Consider the following 11068-nt stretch of genomic DNA (forward strand, 5'->3'; position numbering starts at 1 on the left):
AGAATTGACCAAGTTTGGAAAACATTCATTCAAGAAATAAAAGGTCAAGCAATAGATAGAAACAACCAAATAGAAGTTTTTGATTCTCAGAAAGTGATACTTGCGCCAAGGAGTGTGTATGTTCTACAAATGTTTCGATCAGTCACCACAAACACATTAACATCTTAGATGGTTGTCTACAAGGCTAACAGTTGGTTTAGCTAAGGAGTCCTCGATATACCCAAGGTACGTGAGGCCCAAATCCGTAGATGAGACCAAAAAGATGTCACACAGCCGAGAGGAGCGGTAACCCACTTCTCCTCTTTCACTTCTCAAGGGTATAAAGTTCCTTGAGGCTTAGCCCGAGTGACAAAATCTTGATCCCAAGAGAGGTGTCTTTCGATTCACCTCCCAATTCTTATACTCCGCCAGAACGTTGGAGTTGAGGTCGTCCAAGGGGTGATGAAATCCTCAAGTAGGCCTCTTAAAAAGAAACAAGGTTTTGGATCCTAATCTTATGCACCCAAGATGGCCTCGAAAGATGACAAGGGGAGAGAAGACTTGGATGACCTTGGGCTAAAAAACACGCTTGTTCTTTTACCAACTGACTCTTATGTGTGCTAATTTAGACTTTGCAAGCACTCATGTTTAAGAGACAATGTTCAATTCCAACTTGAAGCGCCAACAAAAGTAAATCAATCGAAGAATGCAAACAATAAGAAGAGTTAGGGTCAACAAAAGAAAACTTGCGTGCCCGGAGGCCCTCCACATCAAGTATCAATTAATTTTCTTTAAGGCATTCAAGATTGAGTGTGAGTTTGTTTTAAGCCCAAAACAAAAGTGTGTGAGATTCGATTTCAAGCGCGCACCCGGAGGCTCTCCACGTCAGTTGTTGTTCAATTTTAGTGCCCAAACTTGAAGTGTGATCGATTTAATCTAGAGTTTTGATCATTTAAGAATTTTGATAAAGTTAAAGCAAACATTCAAAGACCAAGTGAGTGAGTTAGATTGTGGAACATTTAACACCTTTTTCAAGTAGACCCATCCCCATAAATGGCACTGAGATTGCAACCAATGGTTAATATTTGATGGGTGATTAGAAAAGAGGTGAGTCCAAGGAACTACTCAAATTGATTTTTGCAAATTTGTATTTTAACTTAACAAAGTTTCTTAAATGTCCAAAAATCAAACTTTACCTAGATTGCATGTGGAAAAGAGATTTGTTTTGTTCAATTTTTAGAAGCTCCAAATGAAGTGTTTGATATTGCAATGGTTAATTGATCCTTGGCATTCAAGATTGGATTTGTTGTTTTAATCATGCATTCAAGGAAAATTTGATTTTAATCCATGGCATTAAAGAGTGTGTTTAGCAACATGCATTCAAAGACAAGTCATTAAACATTCAAGTTTTTTCCTTTGAGCATTCAAGATTGAGATTTTGTGTTTGTTTTAAAAACTTTGAAGTGCTTTGTTTTAACCTTAGATCATTCAAAATTGTTTTGGACTCAAAAGTGAAAATGACTCTTTGGACGTTGGTTTTCATTCAAGATTTTGTGTTCTAGTTTGCATATTTTAAGCCCAAAAATGATATTCCTAGATTGTTTTGATGCATGAAAAACCTAAGAAACATTCAAGATTTTGCAACAAGACATTTGTTTGGAACAAATAACAAAGCTTTTAGGACAATTTTTGGCAACCATTTAGGACTCTTAGTTTTCATGAGATTTTTAAAAGAACTTTGAAATATTTGCAAATGAGGTTCATTTTATTCTTGATTGATGCTTTGAGTTTGATTTAGATTTTAGTGTGCACTTAGTGTTGATTTTGAACCTTTTGAAATGGAAACTTGAAGTTCTTTTTAAATTCCCAAAAATGAAGTGTTCCTAATTTTGCATGAATGCATCTAAAACCTTGATGTTGCAAGGATGCAAATGATTAGATTGGTTTAGTTTCACTTGTTAAATTTTTTTTTCTTTTTTGCAAATTTTAAATTTTTCAATGGATTTAAGTATGATTTGGGGGTTCATTTTAAGCACTAAAAAGAAGTGTGTATGATTTTGCTTCCTTAAAAAAAAAAATCTCCAAGATCTCCCACAAGAAGAAGAAGAAGAAGTAGATGGAATAAGAAGAATATAGACAAGAAGAGGAAGAAGAATTTCAAGTTCTTTGTCCACCTATAAGCTTGAAAAATATGCAAACACTATGAGATATATTATGAGTTCCTTTGTCTTCTTCATGCTCATGTGGACCTACAAAACCAATTTATACAATCCTACCAATCACAAAAACAAGTAAAATTAGCCAAAATCAGAAAATGACATACAAAACTTGACTAAAAAAGCTAATGAAGATGACGCATGCAGGGTCCCACCGGGCGTGTCAAAATGTATATGAGCAATATTAGTATGCTAATAGAAACCAAATTTAAATAAAGCTTCTACAAAATAAAAAAAATTCATAAACTTCAAGATAGACTAAGATGAACTCTCAATTGAGAATATGAGCCATTAATAGGCTCTCTCAATGAGAAGCTCTCTTGTTGAGTAGCTTTGTCTAAATAGATAGGATGTATGCTCAAGCTTATGCTTCAAAAAGGGCTTCAAATGGAGTTGGAATTTGGGTGTCAGTGTATGGTTTTGATATAAAATGGCTTCTCAAAATGGCATTATGACTTTACTTCATGGATTGTGTTATTTTGCAAAGGGGAAGGATCCAATTTATAGGCAAGAGGCTTGAGGGATTGAGGGCTAAGATGCAAGGATGGGAAAAAGCTCATGGAGGGCTCAGATTGCATGAGAGGAGAGCACATGGATTGTGCTTCCTTACAGCCAATCAAGGAGTGACACATGTCACATGGTGAGAGGATGGAGGAAAGGGGAAGGATGAGTCAACAAAGGAGGCTCAAGGGATAAAATCTTCATAAAGACCCTCATAATGACTTGTAAGAGCAATAAAAGGGCTTGGAAGAGTCATTTATGGCCTAGTGGGCTTCATAAAGTTTTATGGTTGAGATATTTTGAGGGTGATGAGAGCAATTTCGACTTGGACTTGATTAAGAGGTTTTTTAAGCTTGCTTAGGCTTGTGCAAATGATTAGAGGATGGATTAGGATGGTTTAGGATTAGCTTAGGGATAGGCAAGTGGATGGCATTTAATGAGGGTGGGTGAAAGAGGAGATATTTGTTAAATTTGGCTTGGGTTAGTAATTCTTAACCCATGTTTAGGGAATGTGACAAGGTTAGGAGGGGATTAGGATTAGGTTTAAAGACATGTTCTAGAAGAGTCTAGACTTTGGATGAGGATAAAGACTTTCTAGAATAGTCTAGAATTTCCTAAGATGAGGATGAAGACTTTCTAGAAGAGTCTAGAACTTCTTAGGATGAGGATAAATTAGATTTTTAGGCAATAAATAAAGTTTTATTTATTTCAAGGGTTTGGGTTGAGGAGATATTTATTAAAACTTTTTTAATAAACATGAGGATTAATATTTAATTGATTTGGGATTAGGGGTAGGAAATGATGGGATTAGCCTTTAATTAAAATTAAAGAAGGATTAGAAGATTTTGGAAGAGGTTAGTGGTCTTAAGGAAATTGGCCAAGTTTTGGGCAAAAAATAAATTTTTTATTTATTTTGGGTTTTTTAGTCAATTTATTAATTAAATAATTAATAAATAAGGAAATAATGTTTAAATAAGATTTAAACATTTTTGGGAGGGATTCCTTAATTAAATATTTTTAATTAAGATAAAGGGATTTAGTGGCATAAAAATAAATAATTTAATTAATTAATTAATTAATTAATGATGATGTCATCAGGACTTTTTCAGAAAATAAAAATACTTTATTTTCTAAAGGTTTTTACGTGTCTATAGGTATCAGTGCATATGAGTATTAGTTCATATGGCCTAGTGTATTAGTTCCATTTATAGGTTCATGTTACTATCTCAGTATCAAAAATATGGACAACAAAATCATTATTTGAGGTCATCAATTGTGTTGCACCACTTGTACTATCATATATCTTAATCGCACTAGTGATGACATTCTCATCACTAATTATCTCTGCACAGTAGGACACTCCATTGCTATCCAAATTCTTGGCAATCATTTCTGCCTCAAATCCACCAGCTACCATAAGATTGTTCTTAACACACATCATGCTAATTTGAATTCTCCCAAGACCATTTTGCACTACCCATAGATTCTTCTCCACCTCTTTCGTAGGTGTGATGGGTCTAGAGACATCGAGAACTTTAGTGCTTTTTTGTTTTACCAAGCACCAATGCATAAGAATAGTTTCTCATTAGGTAGATATCATGCTTTGAAGTTGACCAAACAAGTTTCCTTAACTAAAAATGGACAAATGTTGACTTCACTGATCTAGTATTGTAGTGGAAATCATGAAATTTGCCATCCTTCCTAACCTTGTAGCATTCCTTACCTTAATATCCTGTTGATTTAATGAAATCAGTTGGGCAAAAAAGTGGGTCCGACTAAAAAAAATCTCATTTTCAAATGCCTATTCCTTCAAAATGATCTACTGAGTGCATGATTATAATTGGAATCAATCTTCATCATTAATTCAACTTTTGAAAATCACTTTACCCCTTTTTTGCCAATTGTCAATTTCATGCTAGGAGGTCCTCTGACTAGCCTTAAAAATTGATCCAAACACCTAATCAAGATCTAAAATCTAACACACTAATTCTCTATTATGCATTCTCCTACCTTGTCTAATCTCATCTCATGATGAATTCGGGTTGAAAAGATATTCACTGTCGAAGTTACCTTCTCAAAATCGCTTGCACATAAACATGTCTGAAAACACCAAATTGTGTTTGGATTTGGCTTTGAAAACTGGGTAAATAGACTTTTGGAAGCACAAAAATAGGGCCGTTGATTCTCTATCATGAGGAGAGTATAAATTTTTGTTTTGGGCTTATGACGAATAATTGGGCGCAAATGGTGAGCAGTCAAAGTGAACTACTTAGAATTTGATGACTGGAAACAATGGTAGAAAATAATTTTTTTTGCAAATGGAATTGACTTGGGAAAGTGTGCAGACAGATTCATCAAGACCTAAAAACTAGCACACTTGAAGTATTTTTAGAGTATAACATAGTGGTACAATCCATTTGATCTCACCTATCACAAATTTTGAGTTGTAACATCTCAAACAGGGGTACCAAACAATCTGTATTTCTTGACACTAGTAAAAAGTTAGAAATTGTGTTTAGAATCACGTTCAAAAACTAACCAAATGGATTTGTCATGAGCTGAAACTTGAAACATAACATGCCTTTGACCTGTAAAATGCAATACAAAAATAATTTTAGTATTTTGATCAGCTTCATCAAAATTATAACTTGTCAAATAGGGCTTCCCAGAATTCAGAACTAACCGATCAGCATGACATTGATAACCAACCAACTTTGAGGGATTCAAAATCTAGTCAAACAGACTCAAAACAATTCAACATCTAAAAGATATTCTCTCTGATATGGACACTAGACACTCCCAAAGCAGTGAGTCATGAAACATAACTGGGTGTGAGATATATAGTTGCAAACACAGGCTCCTATTACTATTTGACACTAGGTGAAAATGCAAAATTGACAATTGCTCAAAATAGGACTTCACAAAATGGCTCAAAATGATAGTTTAACTTCATGAAACAAGTATATGCACTGAATGCAAGGTGTTAGAAGCATTAAACACCTCTTATGCCTCAACCAAATAATTGGGTACATGTGCATTAAAGAACAATTAAAGGGCTTGATTTCATCAAAATTCTCAAAACCAGGGCTACAATTTCCACTGAATTCTGATTTTTTATACCTTGATTGGGAGAATTTTATTCTATAAAAAATCAAACCAACAATTTTTTAGATCACTTTTTGTGTACATGCTTTGCCCCTTTTTGATGATTTATACCCTCTTTATAGCCAATCACTTTCATAAACTTGAACTCTTGCTTCTTCAATCTAAAATCCCAAGGCACCTGCATTGAATCTTGTCATTAATGGCTGCATAAGATGAGGAACTTGTTTCACTTCATGTGTCCAACCTCTGTATCTTCGACGTATGTCTTCTCTCCAACTGCCATATCCTTCCTGGTCAAAGACCAAGTGACCCACATTATCCAAAATGATCAAATGTTTGAAAGTCTTTCATATCTTTTTACAAGTTTTTTCTAGGTCCTCTTAACTAGCTTTTCTAGAGGTCTTCTACTCAAAATTTTAAGTTGAAATTTTCATTGGTCCCTAAAATTGGGTAGCCAAAGGCTCACTATTTTAGGTACTAAAATTAGATTTTTAGTTCTTCTTTCCAACGATCTAAATGGTTTTGAATTCTGAGCTCTAGGTCAAAAGTTATGACCCTAACAAGTTGAGGATGCCCTTTCATCTAGGAACCCATCAAGCTAAATACCTACCTCTTGAGGATGAAGGAGTATGTTCGACTACCTCTCAGTAGGCTTATTGCATATCTTTAGGAATTCCCCCAAATCCGTGTGCCCCAAATCTGTTTCTTTGACTTTAGAGTAATCATCATGAAACCTTGATTTCACTAGAACGCCTTGGAATTTGAACACGATGGATTTTGGTCTCATTTTCTTGCTAGATGATGATGCCATTATATCTACATGACAAAAGGGAGATGCTTATTAGTTCAAAATAACGAAAACCTAAAAATTGAAAGCACAAAAAAAAATTCAATTCCTCTTTGATTATTTACTAATGAAAAATAAAAATATAAATAAAAAATGAAAATAAGGTGCATTTTTTTGGTACCAAAGTAGGTGTGCATAATGTACCTCATTTTGTTAAGTTTTTGCGCAATTTTGGTGCGCACTTGCGCACCAAATGTGCACCAAAAATAATTAAAGGAGTTTTGTTCTTTTCTCACTTTTTTAATTTTTTAATTTTTTAATTTTATTATTATTATTATTTATTTTTTATTTTTTCCGACCATGGAGGTGGATGGGCACGTGGCATAGTATGCATGATGTGGTGAGGTGCGTGCGATGCAATGAAGTGCACATGGCACAGTGAGGTGCGTGCGGGGATGTATGCGCATGGAGGTGACTAGGAGGCATGGTGTGCACATGGAGTGATGGCACATGGCATGAAGCGGGCACACATGAAATGGAGGTGCACGTGTAGAGCAAAGTGGATGGGTGCGCGAGCAAGGTGATGCGCACGAGTGTGCGGCATATGGAAACAACCATAGCATGGGGTGTTGTGCGCGAAGATGCATGATGTGACCATGGCATGGGAGTGGTGCATGGCACAAGCATGAAGATGGTGTGTGAGGCTTAAGGCATATGCGGTGTGACTACGCTCAGCACTGTGTGGTGCACAATGACAGGCACAACCATATGGTGTGTGCGGTGCTATGAGGTGCACGGTGCAAGGTGCATGCAGTGTAGAGGTGTGTGTAGTGCACACTCATTTTTCCTATTCATGTTTTGCACACCTGTTGGTTCACACGATGGATGTCTGGGAGGTGCACACGAGAGGGCGAATTTAGAGAGTGCTAGAGTGAAGTTCAGCAAGGAAACAAGTGAGCAATGGTGAGGAGTTAGAGGAGGGTGGGGCTTTATACTTCCCTTTTGAGCTCAATGCACTAGCACACCTAATGAGGTGCACTAGGTGTGCATCTCTATATGCAAATACTTAACTTTCTCCTTCAGACTTTTGTTTTCAGAGTCTAAGTTTTTAGGCCAGGACTCAGATTGGGTAAAAAACACTAGAAAAAGACTCAAACCCTGGACTAGGCATTTGGAAAGCTAAAAAATAAGATAGGGGGTCCCCATTTCTAATAAAAAATGGGGTGTGCATTGTGAAACCACAACAGTAAGCTGATTGGAACTAGTGATCAGACAAGAGGTAACTTATTCTATCTAGATTTATCAAATGAGACATGTTTATTTCCATAACAAGAAGATGTTTGGTTATGGCACAAGAGATTATGTCACATGAATGTTGAAAATTTGGTGAATATTAGTAAGATGAAGAAAGTAAGAGGATTGCCTAAACTAAAAGAGCTTGACAATGCCATGTGTAAACAATATCAATTGGGAAAAATGACCAAGTCTAATTTTAAGAGATAAACACACACTACTAGTGATATTTTGGACTTGGTTCATACTAACCTATGTGGACCCATTGATGTTCAAAGTTACTATGCAGATAAGTATGCCATTCTATTTGTTGATTACTACTCAAGGATGATTACTATGATGTTTCTTAAAGCTAAATCTTATGCTTTCCAATTATTCAAGTGATATTTAGCTAGAGTTGAAAAAGAAATAGGGAAGAGTCTGAAGTGCTTGAGATGTGACAAGTGAAGTGAATTCATTTCAAATGAGTTCAATACATTTTTCAATGCAAGAGGAATTAAAAGACAAATGTCAACACCAATCAATAGTGGATTGTGCAAGAATAGTAATGATGAAGAAGAGTGTATCAAAAAAATATTGGAGAGAAGCTATTAGTATTGTTGTCTATACCTTGAATAGAATACAAGTCAAGAAAGGTACAAATGCTACACCTTTTGAACTATGGTATGGATATGCTCCTAATGTGAAATATTTTTAAAAATTTGGAAGTAGATGCTATATGCTAAAAGATAATAAGAATGGAGAACTTGATGCAAAGAGTAAAGGCATATTCCTAGGATATTCCACCAAGAGGAAATCTTACATGTATTTAAATTATAATACTAAAATGGTTGTGAAAAGTGCAAATGTGACACTTTATGTAAAGAGGAACCTAAAGACTACACTATATTCATCTATATGGATGATGATGCTCCTAGCACTCTTAATGAACAAGAAAATCAAGTTGCAGTCTCTCAGGAGACATGAAATAATGAGGTGCAAAAAAAAAAGCCAACCAATAGAGAGTGGGTGCTGAGCAATAGACTGAAGATGTTGAGACACAGATAGGGAATATTGACCATTAGATAGAAAATGTCAAGAATGTAGAACATGAAGCAGAACCTGAAAAAATAAGAGAAAATGAGCTTGAGATTACTTTCAAAGATGAACCTATAGAAGATCAAAGAAAGAAACTACCCATGCTAGGAAAATATTGGAGAAGACATCATAAACCTGAACAAATTATTGGTAATGTTGAATCAAGTGTTATGATGAGAAAATGACTTAAAGAAGATGCATGCTTGCTTTGTGAGTTTGAGCCCAAAAAAGTAAAGGATGCTTTAGACAATGAAGATTAGATTCAGGAAATGAATGAGGAAATTGACTAGATTGAGAAGAACAATACTTGGGCTTTAATGCCAAGACCTAAAGACAAAAATGTCATTGGGACAATTTGGGTTCTTAGGAATAAACTCAATGAAAATTGTGAAGTAACAAGAAACAAGGCAAGACTGGTATACAAGGGTTATGCTGAAGAAGAAGTATTTGATTGTAGAGAAACTTTTGCTCGTGTGGCAAGACTTGAAGGAGTCACAACGTTGCTTGCATATTAAGCTTACGAGAATTTCAAAGTATATCATGTGGATGTCAAATTTATATTTTTTAAATTTGGTATACTAGACAAAGAAGTATACATTGAACAACCCTTAGGGTTTTTTGATCTAGACAAGAAGAACATAATATGCAAACAAGAAAAAGCCCTTTATAGATTGAAACAAGCCATAAGAGAATGGTATGAAAAATTACATAATTATTTGGTAAATATTGGTTTCGAAAGGACAAATGATAACAATAATCTATATTTGAGGAATTGTAAGAACAATGAAGTATTTTTATTTGAAATATTTTTTGATGATCTATTATATTTGGAAGATAAGAAGCACTATGCAAATCATTTGTTGATGAAATGAAGAATGAATTTTAAATATCTATGTTTGTTGAGATAAAATTCTTTGTTGGACTACAAGTATATCAAATGAAGTTTCATATTTTTGTTACTCAATCAAAACACATCAAGGAGATACTAAAGACTTTTGGTATGGAATATTCAAGGCTAGTGAGTATACCTATGTCCATAGGACATAAGTTATCTAAAAAAGATAATTCTACTAAAGTGAACTAGACCTTATACATATTAATGAATGGAAAATTATAGTATGTTGTTCATAGTAGACCAAATATTGCTTTAGTAGTTGCGATAGTTGCTAGATTTTTAGAAAATCATAAAGAGAATCACATGATGGTCCAGTGAAATGGTTATTGATATATTTGAAAGGTGTGTAGGACTATGAATTCTATGACAAATAAAGTGATGAATTTGAACTAGAGGTGTTCATTGACTTAGATTGGGCAGGAAATATTGATGATAAAAAAACACTAGTGGAGGTACATTCTCTCTAGGAATGAGACTAGTGTCATGGAAAAGCAAGAAGTAGAATTACATTTCCGAATCAATAGTCGATGTCGAGTATGTGGTAGCTGTAGTGAACTATTCAAACATTATGTTGATAAAACAATTACTGAAAGGTATGAAAGAAGAGATTATAGATCTAGTGGTTATCTATTGTGATAACACAAGTGCTATCAACATTTCAAAGGATCCATTGATGCAAACTAAGACAATGCACATTTATATCAAGTGTCACTACTTGATGAAACTAGTTCAAGATAAGGAAGTGAATCTAAAATATGTGAAAACCAAAGAATGGATTGCTGACATATTCACAAAATCCTTACCTGAAGATGCTCACGAATATCTTAGAGGTAAATTAGTGGTGATTTCCCTAACCAAATATACTTGAAGAGATAAGGTGCATTGCATCAAATGTGCTAAACAAAATATCTTACACATTGATGAAATATAGCTCTACTTTGAAATATGCCTAAGGTAGAACGTTTAGTACAACATAATAGATCAGTCATAGACACATGACAAAAATTAGCCAGACATGCAAAACATGTATAATGCACATTTATGAAAAGATTGAAATCAAGAAAGCTAAGTGTCTTTTCTAAATACATTAAGTGTCTTTGGCATTGTTGTCAAAGAGGGAGAGATAGTCAAAGAGGGAGACATAAATAAAAGAGGGAGTGATGAACATAAAACATTAATGAATATACAATAGAAGAAATTTACCAGAGAGAGAGA

Source organism: Cupressus sempervirens, chromosome 4 (genome assembly GCF_028749045.1).
Source record: "Cupressus sempervirens isolate cs-2001-9-10 chromosome 4, ASM2874904v1, whole genome shotgun sequence".
NCBI classification, from domain to species: domain Eukaryota; kingdom Viridiplantae; phylum Streptophyta; class Pinopsida; order Cupressales; family Cupressaceae; genus Cupressus; species Cupressus sempervirens.